The following is a 22098-nucleotide window of genomic DNA, read 5'->3' as shown; positions in this document are numbered from 1 at the left end:
GGGTGGGTGCAATCGCACTGCGTAGGTCCTTGGAAGAAAATTCCTGGGCTGTGATCAGACAGAGATGTGACGATGGAACAAGAGTCAGAGAAATTCTAGGTGGCTGGCTTGGAAGACAGAGGAAGTGGGCCACGAACCAAGAAATGTGGGCAGACTCTAAACCTGGAAGAAGCAAGGAAATGGATTAGCAATTAAAGGCTCCAGAAGGATATGACATAGTCCTGCTGACACCTTGATTCTAGCCCAGTGAGACTCGTGAGGAAGTCCTAGCCTCCAGAACAGTAAGATAATCCATGTGTGTTATTTTAAAGTTCAGGTCATTACATTTCTGGCAAATTATTATTGCAGCAGCAGAAACATGATGCAATAGAGATATGATTTCACAAGAGAAAATGTGAGGCGGGCATGAATGGACTTTTCTTTAGATGGAGACATGGTTGCATTTGGGGCCTGAAAGGAGTAGTAATGGAAACTGGACTTTGTTAAAGAAGGGTTTTATAGTTACTTTGGAATTAGGAGTTATCCAGGTATCCCTTAATTGTGCTCTTTTCCGCCTGGTGAAATGTCAGACTTCACAGAGGAGGAGATGAGCTTCTGTGTGGGCGAGGGGCAGACGGCACCTCGAGGGGAAAATGACTCAAGTTATGGAGTCATAATACCACTCAATTATATGTTTTATGGGCTATTTCAACTTCTGGCCTGGTATCTTTAAATGTAATTTTTAAATCTAGTTATCAAGTGTTGCTGGGGCAACCTGGACAAAAGACATCCATTAACCTTGGGCACTGTGTGCCCATTAAACAAGTCTGGAGTTAGTGGAGAATAGCAGTGGCCAGTTAGGATGTCCTGCTATGGTACAGTTTTTTCTTCACATGAGCAGAATCTTTCAACCAGGAGAAAGCTAGAGGGAGAAAGAGATCCTGGACTCAAGAGAGGTTGACATGACTTCCCTTAGAATAAACCCTGAGGGAAAAGAGAGAAATATATCCATTAAAGGCTGTGACACTCAACCTGGATATGAATGCCCTTAGGGGTGCATGGCTGATTTCTGTGAAATGTATGGAACTACAAGACATGGGGGAACATTTGCCTGGAAGTCAATTGATGGAGTAATTTTGGAAAAAACACCTTTTAAAAATATGTAGTAATAAATTATGAAATAGAAGTCATGATGTGTACCAGTATTTGAAGTAAAGACCTCAAAGGAACTTCATAGGAAGCCATAAAAAATAATGAAAAGATATCCTATAGAATGGGAGAAAATAGTTATAAATGATGAAACTGACAGGGGTTTAATTTCCAAAATATGCAGACAACTCAACAACCAAAAAATGAATAACCCAATTGAGAAATGGGCAGAAGACCTAAATAGACACTTCTCTAAAGAAGACATACAAATAGCCAGTAGGCACATGAAAAGATGCTCAATATTGCTAATTATTAATTAGCAATTAAATGCAAATCAAAACTACAAGGAGGTACCACCTTGCACCAGTCAGAATGTCCATCATTAACAAGTCCACAAATAAAAAATGCTGGAGAGAGTGTGGAGAAATGGGTACCTTCCTGCACTGTTGGTGGGAATGTAAATTGGCACAACCACCATGAAAAACAGTGTGGAGATTCCTCAGAAAACTAAATACCGAATTATCACATGACCCAGCAATCCCACTCTTGGGCATATATCCAGACAAAACCATCATTCAAAAAGACACATGCACCCATTTTTTTCACAGCAGCACTCTTCGCAATAGCCAATACATGGAAACAAACGCCCATCAACAGATGAATGGAATAAGAAGATGTGGTACATATAGGTAATAGAATACTACTTGGCCATAAAAAAATGAAATAATGCCATTTGCGGCAACATGGATGCAACTAAGGTTCTCATATTAAGTGAAGTCAGAAAGAGAAAGACAAATACCACATGATAACACTTATAGGTGGAATCTAAACTATGGCACAAATGAACCTATCTATGAAAGAGAAACAGACTCACAGATACAGAGAACAGATCTGTGGTTGCCAAGGAGGGAGAGGGGAGAGAGTGGGATAGATGGGGAGTTTGGGGTTAGCAGATGCAAAACTATCACATTTAGAATGGATCAGCAATAAAGTCCTGCTGTATAGCACAGGGAATTATGTCCAATCTCTTGGGATGGAACATGATGGAAAATAACATTAAAAAAAAAGAACGTATATATATGTATGACTCAGTCACTTTGCTGTACAGCAGAAATTGGCACAACATTGTAAATCAACTATACTTTAAAAAAAAAAAGGAAGGAATTTCATACCGCCACATACTATGGAGGTTCATTCTGTCCTGGTAGGAGGTGTGGAGGGCACGGATAAGAGGCAAATAGATAATTCCTTACCATTCTACCTCCATGTCCACAGCCCTCCACAGTGCTGGCAGTGGGGGTTTCTGGATGTCTACTTCTAGATTATCCTGCCAAGTGTTCACTACAGTGTGTACAGAATCTTCATAACTTGACCTGAATCTTTCTCTCCAGACCACCTCCCATCGCTCTTAGTCATTCACCCTGTGTTTCAGCCAAACCATTCTTCACCCACTCTTAGGCCCTGTTCCAAACTGACTTTCCAGGGCAGCAGGCTCTGGGAGGGAGGTTCGTGCGCAGGAAGGTTACTGGGGAGTGCTCTTTGGGATGAACGGCTGTTGCAGACAAAGCAGCAGGACTGGGCTGGGATACAGGCTCCATGAACCTCCTCAGTTGACCCTGAGGGGAGCTCTGAAGTGAGGATGACCTTTCAGAGTTGTCCCGAGATGGGACAAGGAGGCTGGGCCTCTCCCCATCTGTGTAGAAGAGTTACGGGGTCCTGGCTGTCTCGGAGTAAGAGTGCTTGATTTTGCAAATAAAAATCCACATTACATTGCCCAGTTAAAATTAAATTTCAGATCAAACAATGAATAGTTTTTTAATAGTATCCTATGCAATATTTGGGACATAACTATATTGGGAATTACTTGCTGTTGATCACTTGATTCACTTTAACTGGGTATTTTGCATTTGCCTGGCAACCTTTCCTGGGAGGGGAGCACAGTCATTTAGAAGATAAAAGCACACTTCCTGGGGAATCTGGCAAGTTCTTCTGGAAGAAGATGGTCTTTGACTAAGGCTCTGATGAGCAGGCTGGGTTTGGACAGAGATGGATAGCCTTAGGGAGCACTCTAGGGGTGCAAGGGGTCATTGTACGTTTGGGCCAGGCACAAACCGCCTCCACAGGGGGCCATTCCCAAAGAGGCTGACAGGTGAGGGCTGAATGTGGGCAGTACTTCCAGCATTTAGGAGCTGTATTTTTATACCACATTGTTTTGACTTTTATAGAATTGCTTTTTTTGTTTTATTTTGTTCTGTTTTATTTTATTTTAGTCTTTTTGCCTTTTCTAGGGCTGCACTTGAGGCATATGGAAGTTCCCGGGCTAGGAGTCTAAGCGGAGCTGTAGCCACCGGCCTACGCCAGAGCCACAGCAATACGGGATCCGAGCCGCGTCTGCGACCTACACCACAGCTCACGGCAACGCCGGATCCTTAACCCACTGAGCAAGGCCAGGGATCGAACCCACAACCTCATGGTTCCTAGTCCGATTCATTAACCACTGAGCCACGACGGGAACTCCTATAGAATTGCTTTTAAAAAATGGTTTTAATTTTATCCTCTGTTCACATTGAGGAATATAATCCAAAAGAATTCTGTAAATCCTGCTGATAACAAGGACATATTGATAATAATAGTAGTCATTATTCATTATCATATGATAATTCATGAATTCATTCATTTGAAAAACATGTATTGAACAATTTCTATGTGTCAGAAATTCTTCTGAACCCTGAGAATTCAGATGAATAAGATAGACAAAAACGTCGGCCTTCACTGAGTTTATATTTTAGTGGAGGGGGAGACAGATTTTAAAAAAGATAAAATCTGAATTGATAAGTGCTATGGGAACAGAAGCAAGCTAGGAAGGGGGACGGGGAGTCGTGATTTTAAATACGTGGTCATTGACATCTTCAATGGCACCTGGCATGACCCACGGATTTTGCTGAGTATTTTACATCCAGACATTGTTCATTATTTTCTGCAGTGTCCTCTTTACGGGGACCTGTGCAGAACTTTCTCTTGGGTAGTAGGATCAGCCATAGCTGGGCTTCTCCTGAGTAAATGGTTTCTTTTTATCTCCTGGGTACCAAGAATCATGTAACACATCATGGTTACCTCTTTGTTTAGACGACAGGAAGCTTAAAACTTCGGCGTGAACTAAGAGTACTGACCTCGATCTTGGCTTCATCTTACCTTTTCTACCTCATTTTAGCCTTTGTCCCAGCTGACTTACCTACTTATTTTAAATTTCATTCTATGGTGTTATACTTATTTTGGTAGGCTTCCTTAAATTTTTGGGGGGGAACAAAGGAAGGTATGAATAAAAGTAAATATCCCAGGAGTTCCCTTCTTGGCTCAGTGGTTAATGAAGCCGACTAGGAACCATGAGGTTGCGGGTTTGATCCCTGGCCTTGCTTGTGGGTTAACGATCCGGTGTTGCCGTGAGCTGTGTGTGGGCCGGTGGCTGTGGCTTTGATTGGATCCCTAGCATGGGAACCTCCATGTGCCCCAGGTTCGGCACTAGAAAAGTCAAAAAGACAACAACAACAACAACAAAACCCAATATACGTGCATACACACTCACATAAATAAACAAATTATCATGTAAAGGTGTCCTACATCTTCACTGTACCTTGAACCTGAAGTTTTTATTGGAAAGTTTTTCATGCTTCATGGTACCTTGCTTATATAGGTGCTCAATAAATATTTATGGGATAATAATTTTAGTAGCAGTTACAATTTAAATGAAAAAGATATTCATGAATATCTTAAGAGATTTTCTATTTGACAAATAAAATATTTCTGGCTTCGTTCTTAAAATAATGATATTTAAAAAATCATAAACCTTTAATATAAATGTGGGGGGGCAAATCTGGAACATAGTCAATATGTAACAATAACTCTTCAAAATCACTTTCTAAAAGTCGTAAATCAGTGAGTTTTAATAATTCTGGGAAGATGAAACCATTTGAAAATTATCATTCTCTCCAGGCAAACTCAGTAAAATTAGATGAAAAATTTTATGCAGTCTTAGCAGAGTCATGGACATGCTGAAGCCCATCCTTCAACTAACCCCAGGTTAGGAATGCTTATAACTTATTTTTCTTTTTAATTAATACTATATGTTCATAAAGGTATAATATCGAAAAGCAGAAAAATTACCTTTAACTTCAGCACCAATAGACAACTGTTTTTCACAATTTTTGGACATACTTATTTTTGATCCTTATTAATTTTGTAAAATGTTTTAGGCTTATGTTACTGATTCGATTTGATATGCTGATTGTTTTGTTTTGTTTAACAATACATAGTAAGCTGTTCCAGTGAAATGAAAAACTCTTTGTAGACATCATTTTAATAGTAAATATACATATATATTTATAAAATAATATACATGCTAAAATATTACATAATCACTAAAAGTGATGAGCAACAACATAATGCGGTTAAGCATCTTTCTAATGTAAATTTACTTATCCATCTCTGTTTGACCTGCTATAACGTTATGAATGTCTTGGAACAAGTCTTTGTTGAAATACCCCCAAATTTCCCTAAGGCTTCCTAGGAGAATTCCTAGGTACAAATGTACATCATAAGGAATATTAAGATATACATGGATGAATGGTTTTTCAGAGAGACTGTTGTGATTATATGGCATCAGCAGTGTGTAAAAGCACCAACGTATCTATCTTACCTCACGTTTGCCAGTATTGGGGACTAGTGTTAAAAACAGAGAGTCAAATAAACGAAAGAGCTCCTTTAATTTGCTGGGTGAAACATGGTGTCAGTTTTTACTTTAATCTGCGTTTCTTTGATTACTAATGAGGTTTACTTTTAAATATGTTTCCAGGAGTTTGCTTTTCTCTTTAACGATGATGCATTTGGTTGAGGAGCATTATTTTCTTCTTTTCTTATGTGCCTTTTATACAACAAAGTATTTTAGTAAAGTTTAGTTCTTTGGCAGGTAACTCCTATTTTTTAAAAGTTTACTCCTCAGGAGTTCCTGTGGTGGCTCAGAGGAAAGAAATCTGACGAGTATCCCTGAGGACACAGTTTTGATCCCTGGTCACAGACATGGCTCAGATCTGGCGTTGCTGTGGCTGTGGTGTAGGTCAGCAGCTGTAGCTCCAATTCGACCCCTAGTTTGGGAATCTCCATATGCCACGAGTGCAGTCCTAAAAAAAGAACAACTACAAAAACAACAACATTTAGTCCTCAGTATTATGTTTTTTTTTTTTTTTTTTTGCTGCTGTAATTCAAAGGGAATTTTAAATTACATTTTCTAACTAGTTACTTGGACATACATAAATGTGATAGATTTTCTTTTTTGTCTTTTTAGGACCACACCCATGGCATAATGGAAGTTTCCAGGCTAGGGGCTAATTGGAGCTGCAGCTGCCAGCCTAACACCACAGCCACAGCAACGCGGGATCTGAGCCGCGTCTGCAACCTACACCACAGCTCACGGCAACGCCGGATCGTTAACCCACTGAGCAAGGGCAGGGACCGAACCCGCATGCTCATGGTTCCTAGTCGGATTCGTTAACCACTGCACAACGACGGGAACTCCGGTGATAGATTTTTATATGTTTATGTTCCAATAAATTTTCAAGTGATTCTCTTGGAAATTTTAGGCATATTATTATTTCTTGTCTGTGAAGAAAGATTCCTTTTTTTCTGAGTTTTATGTCTCTTATTTCTGTTTTGTGTATTATATGGGCTAAAGTCTCCAGAATATGAAATAATGGTGATACTGGGTATCATATACTTTGCTTCTTATTTTAACGGGGAGATATCTAATATTTCATTGTTAACTGTGTTAAGATAGATTGTAGGGATAAGATAGGAATTTTTTTTTTTCTTTTTACAGCTGCACCTGTTGGAAATGGAAGTTGGGAGGCTAGGGGTCAAATCAGATCTGTAGCTGCAGGCCTATGCCTCAGCCATGGTAACACCAGATGTGAGTCGGCAACACCAGATTCCAGCTGCATCTTCGACCCGTGCTGCAGTCTGTGGCAATAATGGCTCCTTAACCCACCGAGTGAGACTGCGCCACAACAGGAACTCTGTGATTGACTTTAATATAACCAAATATCTAATTAACTTATATTTCTCTCTTTATGGACGTTAAGAACAGAATGATAAATTGGACTCCTTCTCTCGCCCAGTGAGGAATTTCACATGCTACATCTGTAAGCCTATCCTTTCCCTTTTCTACTTTCAAGGCTTATTAATTTAAATTATTATAAAGGAGCCATATTTTACTAAATATCAATTATTATTTTAACCATGGAAATTATCTTTTGAGACACATTGGTAACTTGGACCTTGAATTCAATTTTTCAAGTATTTTAAGAACAGCTAATTAATTTTTGTGCTTATTGCCAGTCTATTTATATTATAGTTTTCCCTTTTGTAATCTTGAGTCATCGCTTGTTTACTTATATTGTGTGTTTTAGCATGTTTTTAGGAAGACTATTGGTATATTTCCACAATCTTTGTATAACTAGCAAGGTCTTGTTTCACATCTGAATGAGGTTTTCCTGTTTTTGAATTTTGAGTCAAAATAAGAACTCTCACAACATTTTATAATCATTGTTTAACTGTATACTATTTAAATACCAGTATTTAGTATATTTCCAAGAAGTCTAGGGTCAGCTTCATATTTAATTATTTCTTTCTGTCTGAAAACATGTAGTATTTTTTCTTTTCCATGGACATTTAAAATTTTTACCAGGTTAGACCGAAATGTAGGTCTTTTAAAAATTTGTTTTATTTGGAGTTTACTTTGTGGCACAGTGGAAACGTTCCGACTAGGAACCATGAAGTTTCAGGTTCGATTCCTGGCCTCTCTCAGTGGGTTAAGGATCCAGTGTTGCCATGAGTTGTGGTGTAGGTCACAGACGTGGCTCAGATCCCGTGTTGCTATGGCTGTGGCATAGGCTGGCGGCCATAGCTCTGATTGAACCCCTAGCCTGGGAACCTCCATATGCCACAGGTGTGGCCCTAAAAAGCAAAAAAAAAAAAAAAAAAAAAAATTTGTTTTATTAGAAATAGTTTTTTCAGTTTTCACATTGGGCATTCTGATTTGAAGGAATTTTACTAATAGTATTTATTAAAACATTTTTGGGAGGGGGAGGGAGTGGGATGGACTGGGAATCTGGGGTTAATAGATGCAAAGTATTGCATTTGGAGTGGATAAGCAATGAGATCCTGCAGTATAGCACAGGGAACTGTATCTAGTCACATACGAAGGAACATGATGGATGATAATGTGAGAAAAAGAATGTATGTATATGTGTGACTGGGTCACTTTCCTGTACAGCAGAAATTGACAGGACACTGTAAACCAACTATAATGGAAAAAATAAAAATCATTTAAAAAAATTTGGGGGAGTTCCTGGCATGGCTGAGCAGAAACCAATCTGACCAGTATCCATGAAGATGCAGTTTTGATCCCTGGCCTCACTCGCTGGGTTAAGGATCCAGCGTTACCATGAGCTGTGGTGTAGGTCTTAGATATGGCATTGCTGTGGCTGCGGCATAGGCCAGCAGCTACAGCTCTGATTCAACCCCTAGACTAGGAATCTCCATATTCCACAGGTGCGGTCCTAAGAAAAAAACGAAACAAAACAAACAACAGCGACCATAAAAAACAAAAACAAAAAAATTGAATCTAAGAAAACTCATATCTCAAACTTGTTTAAACAATAAACACTGTTTGTTAAATCAAAAATTGCGCAGTCCAGAGATAAGGACGTATACAGACAACATATAGACTGGATTCATATTGTTTTTAGGTTGTCAATTCTCTCGGCTCCACCCTTCCCTAATCCTTTGCAAGTTTTGGCCTCAGCAAATACTCATTTCAGAGACATGTTGCCAGCAGCTTCTAGGGCTCTTGGCTTCCTTATTTGCTTCTAACAGGAGAGAGGGTGTCTGTTCTCCCATTTGTTGAATAATATCTCTGTGTTTCACTCTGATTGGATAATTGCAGGTGACATGTCGTTCTGAACCAATCATTAAAATGGGGGGATAAGGCTACCTTGGTTACCTTAGACCAATAACTTCTTTCATTTCTGTTATCACCTCTCTATGTTTGCATTTCTTACATCTTTCTTTCCTGGTCTCGGAAACTTTCTCAAGTTTATCCTCCACATCGCCGAATGGATTTTATTCTTTATCAGTTTTGCTTCTCACTACCTTCAATGTGAATTTTAATGCAGTTTCATTAAAACTTGTGTTACTTTTTAGTTTTTAGTCACTTCCTTTTAATTTCTCTATTTCAGTCTGTTCTATGCTATTGGCTTCCTGTTTTTTGTTTTTGTTTCTTTTTTTAATCTCAGAAGCTTTGTCCTTTTGGGGGGTTATTGTACTTTTTTTGAAACTCAGAAGCTTTTTTGGGGTGGGATACTGTAAAAGAACATAAAGAATATACTCTGCGCTGTACGACAACGTGAATGTACTTGATGCCACTGAACTGTACCCTTAAAATGATTGAAAGGATACATTTTATGTTAGGTATACTTTACCACAATAAAAAATATATTCTGTTTTCTATGGAAATAATTTTTAATATGTATTCTCCCTCTGTTTACCCAGAGTAATATTTTCCTTTCCTTGCAATAAACTATTTTATTAGCTCATGCATTTTGCTTATTTGCTTGTTTTTCTACTAACTTATCTCCAGCATTGGCAGAATTTATCCAGGTTTAGTTTTGTCAAAAGTCAGGGTCGAGGCAGAATCCCCCATATCTTTTTGAGTGAAAATAGCTCTTCTTCTCTGATCTAGAGCTAGAGTGGTTTACATGTGCAGAATCCCCAGTACCAATTCTGATTTTTGATAGGAATTGACCAGGATCTTAAGTTCCTCCAGCTCTTTTTTAAAATTAAAGTTTAAATTTTTATAGAACATAAGAGGTAGTATTTAATTCTTTCCTATGTATGCAATTATTTATGTAGTCGTCCCTCAGTATTTGCAGGTTCAGCATCCACAGATTCAACCACCAGCAGATCAAAAAGGTTTTTAAAAATTCTAGAAGTTCCAAAAAATAAAAGTTGAATTTTCTGTGTGCCATATTTATATAGCATCTATGTAGTATTGACAATTATCTACATAGCATTTACATTGTATTAAGTATTACAAGGAATCTAGAGATGATTTAAAATATGTGGGAGGTTGTGAAAATTTTATATAAGTACTACTCCATTTTATATAAGGGACTTGAGCATCTGCTGATTTTGGCAGCCATGGCAGGTCCTGGAACAAAGGCCCTGTGGATACTGAGAGATGACACATGCACTGCTCCCAGAAACTCAAACTCTACTTTTATTTACAGAGCATTTCCGAACATATCTACATATCCAGAATAAAATATGCCACAGCCAGACCCTCCCCACCTGTGCTGAGAACTGAGATCCATGGTTTCTCAATACAAGTGAAAGAAAAGTGACTGTTGAGGCCTAATCAGACAATAGTTCTTGGGCATTGTGTGTGTGTGTGTGTGTGTGTGTGTGTGTGTGTGTGTGTGCCCACACACATACGTGAGCAAGTATGCATGTGTGTGAGTTCGTGCATGTATAAGTGGGAATAGTTGACCGCTTGTGTTCTAGTCATTGTAGCTACTGTATGCTGGCATTGGGACAGACCATAAGAGTGAGTAAAATTTTGTCCTAATTTGCTTGATGTTTTCCTGTGGGTTCTATTTCAGAGGTCTGAATTTGTTTTTGTCAAGAATGTATTTTTTAGATGTCCCCATTGATTCTGCCACTAGTGTAAATAGCCCTAGCTTCTCTCAAATTTTCTTCAAAGGCAGGAAACATCTTTCCTGGCCAGATCTGCAGATAGAATGAATGAGGGTGGTATAATTACTTGGAAGAAGATTAGACTCTGGGATGCCGACTAAAACTGGAAACAATGAGAAAGGTTGGTGTCCAAACAGGAAGGTAGGGTGCTGTTCAAGCTGTTTGGTAAGGATGCTTAATCAGCGTTGGTGTTAAGAGCTCTGATTTGAGCGCGAGGGCACAGGCACAAGCCAGGTAGTGAGGGACAGTGGTATTAAGCACACTGAATAAGACGCACATGTGGAAGGACGTGGACATGCGTGAAAAATTCAGGGATTGTTATGAACTCCCTGTCATTATTAACGAGCAACTGCCCAGTCTCTTTTCCTTGTTTAGAAGAAAATGGGAGGAATTTTAGAAAATGTGCCAGGTTGTGCCTGATGAAGTTGGTTAGAATCCAAGCAGATTTATGAGTACAGCAGAGAACAGAAGAGGCAGGTGCTGTGGAGATGCTGTTAAATGGTACATGAGAGCTGTGGGCTGCAGCAGGGAATTGCAGTTTTGGCAAGAGGTGGACTAAGGCAATGTCCAAAACCTCCCACTACAAATATATAGAAATACTAGATAAAACAATTTTTATTTTTGTCTTTTTAGGGCCACACCCGCGGCATATGGAGGTCCCCAGGCTAGGGGTCGAATTGGTTGGTCTACACCACAGCCACAGCAATGCCAAATCTGAGCCACATTTGCGACCTACACCATACCTCACGGCAATGCTGGATCCTTAACCCATGGAGTGAGGCCAGGGATCGAACCTGGGTCCTCATGGATACTAATGAGATTCGTTTCCACTGAGCCACCATGGGAACTCTAGATGAAACAATTTTAAATACACAGTTCTGGTCACAAGAAAGAAATTAAACCACAGTATTAGGGACACTGCTGTGTCTCTCCTTGATACAGGTATTGGTTGGGGTGAAACTTTGTGTCTTGGTGACCTTAAGCCTAAGGGAAAAGGTCAACTCTTATGCAAATGCAACACTTGCATAAGGTGAAAACCCTCAAAATCTGTACCCTCAATGCAAGATATGTTTAGAAAACAGTCCACCATTGAAGGTAGATATGGAGAAAATTATCTCTCTTGATCTGAGCTCTGGATAAAAACAAAATTCTCCCAAGAAGACGTGATAACGCAGGCCTGTATCTCACAAGTGTAGATCCTTAAAGACTAAGTGTTTTCCAAATCCCTAAACTGAAAAATAATTAAATGCCATGAATTGATACCCCTGAGGTAACTGGTCCTAGCAAGTATAAAACCACTTTGAAAATACACTCCCATAACTGGGCCCACAGGTTTTTCACAGAAAAGACAGATCACTCTATTACCACACAATCAAAATGTTAAATCATCTGAGAAAATAATCCATCATGAGAGAGAGGAAGAGATTAAGCAAACAAAATATAAATACGGATGTAAAGTTCTTGAACTCAGTGAAATAGTCTGAATGAAAATGCAAAATAATGTTTGTAAGGATTTAAAGGATAAAAGAAAATTATCTATGTAAATAAGTAGCATAACACTCTAAAAATAATAAAAAATATTTGAAAAAGAACCAAGTAGAATTTTTAGAAATGAAATTTTAGGCAGTGAATTTAAACACCCGGTGAATGGGTTAAACATTAGATTAGATACCACTGAAAATGATAACTGCTTATCAGGAAGGCAGAGCTGAAGAAATTACTCAGATTGTAGCACTGAGAAATGCAGAGATGGAAAAATCTGAAAGACAGGTTAAGAAGCCCAATGAGAAGACAATGTGTCTAACAGGACTTCCAAAGAAAAGAATAAACAGAAAGAAGGGAATAGAAATATTTGAGGAGATTATGGCTAAATAGCTTTTAGAATTGATTAAAGATATGAATCTTCATATTCAGTAAGTATAACTAATCTTGAATAGGATGAATAAGAAACAAAGCTATAGGGAGTTCCTGTTGTGGCTCAGCAGTATGCAGGTTTGATCCCTGGCCTCGCTCAGTGGGTTAAGGATCTGGTGTTGCTGTGAGCTGTGGTGTAGGTTGCAGATGAAGCTTGGATCCCCCAGGTTGTTGCGGCAGTGGCGTAGGCTGGTAGCTGTAGCTCCATTTTACCCCTAGCCTGGGAACTTCCATATGCTGCAGGTGCAGCCCTAAAAAGACAAAAGAAAAAAAGAGAAAGGCAAAAAGGAGAGAAAGCAAACTATATAGCGAAACTCTAGTAGACTATCAAAGGAAAAAGAAAATCATAAAAGCATCCAGAGAGAAACAAGCTACTCTCAAAGAGATAAAATGTACCACAATGAAGTTTTCTCAGAAGTACTGTAGACATCAGAAGACAATAGAATAATGTCTCAACACTGCCAACTGAAAAAAGAGGCTGTAGTAGCAGAATGACCAACCATCCTAGTTTTTCCAGGGCTGCTCTGGTTTTAGCAGTGAATTCCTTTGTCCTGGGAAATCCCTCAGTTCAAGACAAGCCAGGATGCTTAGTCACCCTACGCTGTTCAATGCAATTCAACTGTCATTAGAGAGAGAGCCAAAAAAATTACATCTGATGATGACAAAGTTAAGGTCACCTCTCACAGATCAGTAGTCTGATAGGATCACTGAAGGATAACCAATGAAAGATAGAGTGTAGCCAAAAAAACAAAACTGAATCCAGATTGAGGGAATGGGATATATGAAGCAATAGGGGACAAATAAATGAGGCAAAATATTGATCAACACAGGCAAGCATCAACTAAACAAGATAATAAGTAAGATGACTGTGACGTTTGGAGATAAAAAAAAGGAGGAAAAAACCCCTGACAACAATAAAATGTGAGATCCTGAGGTGGGGAGATATAGTGAGGACAAGAATTCAACTTTCTAAGTCCATGAATTGATTAAGATGAGGATAAGATTATCGTCTAACTTTACACTTTGTTAAGTGTGCATATTAAATGTTAAAACACAGGCACCCATGCTGAGGCGAGGTGGCAGGTACTAGTCATGCTGACCCAGCGTGGGGTGACGGAGCCCAAAGAGAGTAAGGTGAGCATCTATACTGTGGGTGACTTGGGGTGGGGTGAGGGGGTGTCCCTGCAGGGGCTGCCTGGCCTGGGGTGTCAGAGCCCAGGCCATGGAAAGAGGGAGTCCCTGTGTTTGGGAGGGTAGCCATCTGGCTGGTGGGGGAGTTGCGTGGGGTGTCAAGGGTGCCCTGTAGGAGTGGAGATGAGTTACATATGGAGTGTTGTTCAAATAAATGTTAAGGATAATTGGGAGCCAGATACCCCCTTATCACAGAGAGGCAGAGAACTACCAAGTAGAAAGGGACAAAACTATAAAGGATCCTGTAGTGATTGGCTTGGAATTAGAGGCATCTGTGTGGAGTCGAGGTTCTCAGTATAGGTTGAGAGAGGAATAACCACAGATAAATGTATGAATGTATTACATTCAGGCATATATTCCTTAGCTCACTCCACCAGGATGGCCTGGGAGCCAAACAGGAGAAAGCTGGAGCATCACACTGAATGTCACTGTCACATCAAATAGAGATGGTAACAGTTTATAAAAACACTGTGCATAAACCAAAAGAGGTTATCCAACAAGGACCTTGACATTTTGATGAGCAATGGAAAATTGACATAATTTCAAAAGCCGCACAAAATACGGATTACTTACAAAACAAGAAGGGGGCCCTTTCTGGTGAAGCGGCCTGGTAGATACAATCTCAATCAAGCGAAACTCATCAGTACGGAGACCAATCAAAGCCATGTGCCGTCTGAGAAAATGCGGTAATAGTAACATGATCTCATTCCCACGATGTTCCTGCCAAAGATGCATAATCTTCAGACAAACTCTGATTGAGGGGAGTTTTGCAGAATAGCTAGCCTTTCCCATCAAAGTTGTCAAGGTCACGGAAGTTAAAGAAAGAAGGAGGAATGGTTCCAGATGAAAAGAGAATAAAGAGGCACGACAAGAGCCCATGATTCTGAATTGGATTTTTTTTTTTTTTTCTGTGAAGGACATTATTAGGACAAATGGCAAAACTTGAACAGCGCCTGGGGATTTGGATATTAATTGATTTTTATGGTTATGAGTTTTCAGGAGAATTACTATTATTATTCTTATATATATTTTGCAAGAAAACACTAAAGTATTTGAGGATAGGTGGATGATAGGTAACATGTAGGCAACTAAATAATTCTGGAAAACTTACACTGTACTTGCAACTTTTCTGTGAGTTCAAGATAGTTTCACTAAAGAATATTCCCCACTCCACTTTTTTTTTTTTTTCTGGCAACACTGTGGACTAGATGTCTCAAGAAAACCCTTCCAACTGAGTACTTAAAATGCTGAATTTGAAACAAAAGGCAACAACTTCTTAAACAAAAGGCAACAATTTCTTCAAAGCATGCAGTAAAAAAGAAAAGCATCCAGAGACCAGAAACGCAGAAGGCACGGTTCCCCAGGACTGAGTGAGCTCTGGACCTCTAGTTTTCCCCACATGGCACTGCAGGTACTTGTATCCTGCAGCCTCGGCTTTACTTAGTCATGGAAGGAAAGGGAATAAAGACAGCTCTGTGTCTGAGAGATGAGAGAGGTCTGATTAGCACCTTGAACCTGCTAAGGGTGAAAGGAAAGTTGCCCACAGATGAGACTTACCTGTCTCCTCAGTCCTGGTGAAGCACAGAGCAGCGCGGTGGTTTAAAACATCTTCTGTGAGTTCTCAGCCCCACGCATGCACGTCTCAGGGTCGGGGCGGGAATTCACAGCACCTGTGTGATCTAAAAAACTCCCAGGTGTGCATCGAGTTGAGCGTGACCCTGGTTAAGCGGTGTGGAGTCAGCCAGCTTTGCTAAAACACAGGTCTTGGAGCGAGGGCTTGAAGTGCCGAGGCTCCAGGACCTGGAGGCAAGTGCGAATCCAGGGCAGCTGGAGGGGGGGACAGGCAACGGGGGCCAGGGAGATGGCACAGATGTCCTGAGGTCTCGCTGCCCCTGGCCGTCCTCAGTGACGAAGGCTGCGGAGATGAAGCTGTGCAGGGAAGCGGCCTCGGAGCAGGTACAGTGCGGGAGGGAAGATGGACGGAACGAAGCTTTTCCCAGTGGGTCGCTCCTCGCTGCTGCGTCTGATTGGTCCAAGGTCTGCTCCCGGAAGGCCGCGCCAGCCCACCTCGGGGTTGAGCCCCCTGCCCCCTCGGTTCGGCACAGGATGCCAAACACTATCGGGGTGTTTCACTTGGGTCTGAAAGGGGCGAGAGAAGCAGAAGATGCAGGGGTGGCTGATGGTCTGGGCCCCGTGACAGGGATGAAGGGGCGCTCCGGTCACACACAGGGAAGGTTCATGTCACCCCTGGATGTGGCAGCATGGTCCAGGAGGCAGGCAAGGGAATCTGAGAGGTTGTGAGCCATTAGGGTCAGATGCAGTGTCCTTCTTGCGGCCACTCAAATGTAATCATGCTCTCCCCTTATTTTAGGCTCGTTACTGTCATACAGAGTCTCCATTTTTACTTTCTTGGGAACACGCTGTCCTCAGAAAAGAGAGGAATGCATCCTCCTCAAAGTGGTACCCAGTTGTGATGTCTCGGAAGACATGAGGCAACAGGTTAGTGCTTCATGCCTGATAGTCCTGCTCCTGTAGGTGGTCTTGATGCTGTACTTTCTAATCCGTCGTCCTTCACTGTCACCGTCCTGGAGTCCCCTCCTGCTGGCCCAGCAATTAATCTGGGGTGGGTTGCCTGCGCGGTGCAGTGGCCCCAACCGTCCCCTGACCTTCTCACTGTTCTGCCCTTGCTGGGTTGTGGTGTGCAGCGGATGGTCGTTATGTATCCTCAGCATTTACCTCTGCAAACTGAAGGCTGCTTGCTGGGGATACCTGCAAACTCGATGACGAAAGATGCCCAGGCTCCATGAGAAAACCAGCAATGTCAGAAAAAGAATCCCCTGGAAGCAGCCCTCCACTATGGACCTGGAGCTGGATGACAGCCCAGCTCCCCACCATGGGGCTTCCTGTGTTCCACACTGACTCTGAGTTGCCTGGCAGGATTGGTGCTGGATGCCCCCGGTTGTAAATTGGTTGATAATACTGGCTTTCCCCTTCCTGGCTTGCTTCTCACTTCCCTACCGGTGTTTTCTGGGCTTACTCCCAAATAAGCTACTCGAACTCAGATCCCTATCAGGGTTCCTTTCTGGGAATCTCACATTGAGACCCATGTGCTCACAGACAGCGATGGACAGCAAATTCTGGACTTGGTAGTACTGTGTGACACCCCAGAGAACCCCAGTCCCCTGTGTTCAGACATGCTCATTCCTGCTCCCTTTGTGAAGCAGCAACCCTGGTTCTTCAAGAATATCAGTATCAGTCATCACCAAGCTTACTCCTTTGCCTCCTGGCCACTAAGGAGCCCACTGGCTAAGTAGCACCTCAGATTTCAGTTCGTCTTACCGATGTCCCCTCCCTCAAGAAAGCCAGTACCTCTAAACCTTCAGGTCCAAATTCCACAAGTAGGCCATTAGGTATGATTATGGGAAGTGCTGCCTTTAATTCCACTCCGTGGTTACTGGTTTTTGTTTTTGTGTTTTTTTTTTTTTTTTCTTTTTATGGCTGCACCTGCAGCAAATGGACATTCCAGGGCTAGGGGTCAAATCGCAGTGGCAGCTGAGGCCCACGCCACACCCACAGCAACAGATCTGAGCCACATCCTCGACCTTCACTGCAGCTTGTGAAGTCGCCTTTCAAGGTTTTCTCATCTGAGTGAAGTGAGAAATTAGTAGTTCCCTACTTTACTCTCTTCTGCATGTTCACAGGGCAGGCTAGGACTTAACAGCACAGTTCTTGCCAAGAAATTCTCATCATAAATTCTCTCTCCTCCATCTGCAACAAGCTGGCCCTGTTTTACTTTCAATATGGGGGGAGGTATAAGAGCAGGGAAATCTTGGAACGTCTTGTCTTGGTCTGGCGTCTCACTTTGATAACTGAGATCTATCATTTTAGGATCTCAGGCGAAACTTCTGATTTTAATATTCTATAATGTGCATAATCTCACATCTAGCAAGTCAGCTTAGAGAAATATTCCCATATGCGCAAGATGACATGTGCAAAGAGCTTCACTACAATACTGTTTGCAACAGAAAGGAAAATGAGAAGAAAACAATCTAACTAAACCCAAATAAAGGAAAGGGCTGATAAACTCTAGCTACTCAAACAGTGGAAGACTTTGTAGCAGTTCAAATGAATGGGTGAATATGAAAAAAGGTGTACAAAAAGCAAGCTGGATCCACGTGGCATAATATCACTTATTAGGGAGTTCCCGTCGTGGTGCAGTGGAAATGAATCTGACTAGGATCCATACGGACACAGGTTTGATCCCTGGCCTTGCTCAGTGGGTTAAGAATCCGACATTGCCGTGCACTGCGGTGTAGGTCGTAGACGTGGCTCGGACCCCGTGTGGCTGTGGCTGTGGTGTGAGCCAGCAGCTACAGCTCCCATTTGACCCCTCACCTGGATACCTCCGTAAGCTGCAGGTGCCACCCTAAAAAAAAAAAAAGTTACTTATTAGAAATCCCACAGAAAACTACAGGGCGATTTTGAATTACACACATGTAAAAACATTAAGCCCAAACATAAAAATATTACACATTAACCTCCAGAAAAGGAGAGGGGGGTAAAGAGTCAGTGAAAAATGTTATCCTTTATGGATGACAGAAAGAGACTTTTAACCAAATATAAAATATTTACATTTAATTATTTAATTTACATTTAAACGTAATACATTAGTAGTATGATTAATAACATAATTTTATAATTTAAATTTAATAAAATACTGCATTTAATCTTGAGACCTTTGAAAAAAGATTTTCCAATGCTTTTGAAATTATTCACGAATTAAAAATTTTAGAGACATAATGACTGGAGGTTGTCAAATGCCATAAATTATTAGTTCCTAAATATTTTAGTATGAGGATGATTTTTAGCATAAAATCACATTCCTTTTCAATTGTGGCAGCATCCCTACATGTCTGAATGAGAGTGGCACTGTGGTGTTTATTCCTTTTCTGAGCAATGAATGATGTTCAATTAAGAGCCACTTGTCATAAAGATGTCAACTATTTAGCTTTTTCTCTATGTATCAATGTTTCTTTTAAGTTGGGCACATTTGGAGTTTTATGCAAAATATAAATCTACTCAGTTTATTCGTTCTAATTTATTCTTTCCATAGAGGTTCCCTGCCAGCTCCTTCAGGAGTCAAGCCCGGCTGCTGTTCCCTCCTGCCTCAGTTCTCACCAATGGGCCTGGGGCTCCCACTGGGTCCCGAGGCAGGACCTTCCTCTGAGGTTCACAAGCTTCTATGGGTCGTACCACTGAAGGCAAACAAAGTGTTAGCCGAAGCTATGAATTTGGCAAAAACTATTTTCAGGGTCTCTGTTTCCTCTTAATCACTTCACCCAATTCAGTTTAGCTTAGCAAATATTGATGGAACATCAACCACGTGGGAGGAACTCTGGCAGCTCCTGGCAGTAAAGGAAATAATTAAGATATAACTCTTGCCTTTAAGACCTGAGTCTGGAGACGGACGACATGTTTCTAAATCCTCTCTGAACTTTGAGGACAGGAAAGACCTGATTTTGATTCATCTTGCTTTGTCTGCCCAGCCCCAGGCTCATATTTGCGGCTGCCTAGTGAAACTTGTCTTCATGGTGATCGTGAATTAAACGCATGAGAAGTGTTTTCTTTTCAAACTATGTCTTCCTGGCTTTCTGTTTGTCTCTCACCCGGCTTGATGCCTCAACGTTCAACCTTCCTCCACTGTTTCTTCCATGATGTGCTGGTCGGCAGTAGTTACAGATATTTTCCATTCTCGGGGCTGCTGCTCTTGGTTTCCAGGCTGTGGCCACCTCAATTCCAGACTACCCTGCTCACGTCTTAACTGGGCCCCCTGACTCTATTTTCTCCCTCTCTGATCCAGTCTACTCTTCTTGGCAGACTGGTTTTCCCAAAATAGCCCCTTAATCATGCCGCATCTCTGCTCCCAAACTTCCAACCCTTCCCTAGTGAAGGAAGTGGAGCCCATCATCCCACTCCAACCTTCACTGTCCTTCTCTCGATGGGTCCAACCTACCTCTCCAATCTCACTGCTGTACATTCACTTTCTTGGGCCTCACCTTCAGATAAACTCAGTGCTACCACTCACACGCACAGGAAGTGGAAAGAAGACTTCATGGCAAATCTTATTGGGTGACCACTTTGAACGATTCACTGTTAGGAGTCAACATCCTTTTGTCTCCCATTTCTGTGCTCATATTCAGCATAGCTATCATACAGTCGTGGATCCCGAGCTATGGTGCACATTGAAGTCATCTGGGGTCTTTAAAAATACCCCGGCTTGGATCCCACTCCCTGAGATTCCAAATTACCTGGTCTGGGCATCAGGATTTTAAAAGGTCTCAACGGACTCTCACTTGCCACCTAACTTGAGAACCTCTGGTTTCCTGGGAAGGCTGCTGTGTGCCAAGCTTTGCCAGTGTTGTAGGACAAGCCACAGCAATAATAACAGCCACTTCGTTGGCCACTGTGTGCTGTAATTTAGCGAGTGACCTGGTATTGGGCTAATCTCACTGTGGTGTGAGCCTAAGGAAACTTCCTAAAAACTGTTGTCGTTAACACACAGTTTGAAGGGGGAAAAAAAACCTCTAGGCTTCTAAAAGCATTCTTCGAGGGGTTGGGTTTATATTCTAATTTGGATGCTGCATTTTTCCATCTCCATAGGAGGTGGCTAAGAAAAACACAAATGGGCTCCTGCATTGCCGTCATGGGCAAATGAATCATGCTCTAATTGCAGATTATCAGCAGAATAGCTACAAGTGTGTCAGAAAAGTGAAGAAAAGCATTTGCTGCAGGCAGACAAAAGGTTCTGATCCTTTGTTTATTTTTAGATAAAGAAGCCTATTTTGTTTGTAACCGACTTTGTGCCTGATATATTTTAGGCATTCACAAAGTTTTCTATGTGTCAGCTTATACTAGACTATAAAATTTCCTAAAATAATATATTTAAAATGAAAGAACATTCCAGGGAGGACTATCACACAACTTAAGAGATGGCCAGTTATGTCCAAAATGTATCAGGCTTTCATGAAACATACATAAAATTACATGAAATGCCATTCTGGTCTTTAGACTGGAAGATCAGAATTCCTCCAATAACCTCCAGATAAAATTAGCCAGAAACGTCAGTGGGAAGGCAGTTTTGAACTTTCATTTAGGAATACAAAAGCAGGAGTCCCTGTCGTGGCGCAATGGAAATGAATCCAACTAGGAACCTTGAGGTTGGGGGTTCAATCCCTGGCCTCACTCAGTGGGTTAAGGATCTGGCATTGCTGTGAGCTGTGGTGTGGGTTGCAGATGTGGCTCAGATCTGGCATTGCTGTGGCTGTGGTGTAGTCTGGCAGCTATAGGTCTGATTGGACTCCCAGCCTGGGCACCAATGTATGCCATGAGTGCGGCCCTAAAAAAGGACCAAAAAGACAAAAAAAAAAAAATATATATATATATATATATATATATATATATAGGAATACGAAAACATTATTCTTCACTGAGCTGTGAGTAGTTTGAAGTTATTGGAGATCTCAGGTGCTGATTTTGACTCTGTTCCATGCAATTTGGAAATGTATGGCTCTCAGTTTTTCCATCTATGAAACAAGTTTATGAGAATAAGGGGTGGTATGTAAGTCACGTGGTTGTTTTTGTGCGTGTTATTCTTATTGTCTCTAGACGGTCTATTATTGTAGCAAAAGTATGCTTACATTGGGTTACAAACCAGTGATGGTATCTCTTTTCCCAGATGGTTGGAGGTCTCACTGCTGTTGTGACAGGTGAATGTGAATGAGGTTTATCCCTAAGCGGGAGTGGCCTTATAGGTAGAGACTTGGGATGCGGCTGTTTGGTGGCACAGAGAGGACTGGCACCGTGCCAGAGTTCTTTTTCTTCAGTTTAGCTCTCACTGAGCCATTCAACTTTGTAACAAGAAATTGAGACTAATTTTTGTCTTTTAGTGCTGGAATTACAGCAAAGGCATAAAACTGAGGACAAAACAGCTCAGTACGCCATATCCTGAAGTTAGTTACCAAAGGGCCATCATCTTTGGGGCCCTTTGGGTATTTATTATGA

General features: G+C 41.3%; 2 long non-coding RNA genes across 2 annotated transcripts; one reads left to right on the top strand and one right to left on the bottom strand.

Annotated features, from left to right (window-relative positions):
* LOC110257540 lies at positions 3–15683 on the bottom strand. Its single transcript, XR_002340299.1, has 3 exons — positions 15595–15683; positions 14611–14757; positions 3–162 (listed from the first exon to the last, which is right to left on the bottom strand). It is a non-coding gene; the product is annotated as an uncharacterized LOC110257540 (long non-coding RNA).
* Positions 15776–20583, top strand: LOC106506762. Its single transcript, XR_002340298.1, has 3 exons — positions 15776–15993; positions 16409–16536; positions 19151–20583. It is a non-coding gene; the product is annotated as an uncharacterized LOC106506762 (long non-coding RNA).

This window comes from Sus scrofa, chromosome 18 (genome assembly GCF_000003025.6).
Source record: "Sus scrofa isolate TJ Tabasco breed Duroc chromosome 18, Sscrofa11.1, whole genome shotgun sequence".
In the NCBI taxonomy this organism is placed as follows: domain Eukaryota; kingdom Metazoa; phylum Chordata; class Mammalia; order Artiodactyla; family Suidae; genus Sus; species Sus scrofa.
This window is presented reverse-complemented; position numbering and strand designations above follow the sequence as displayed.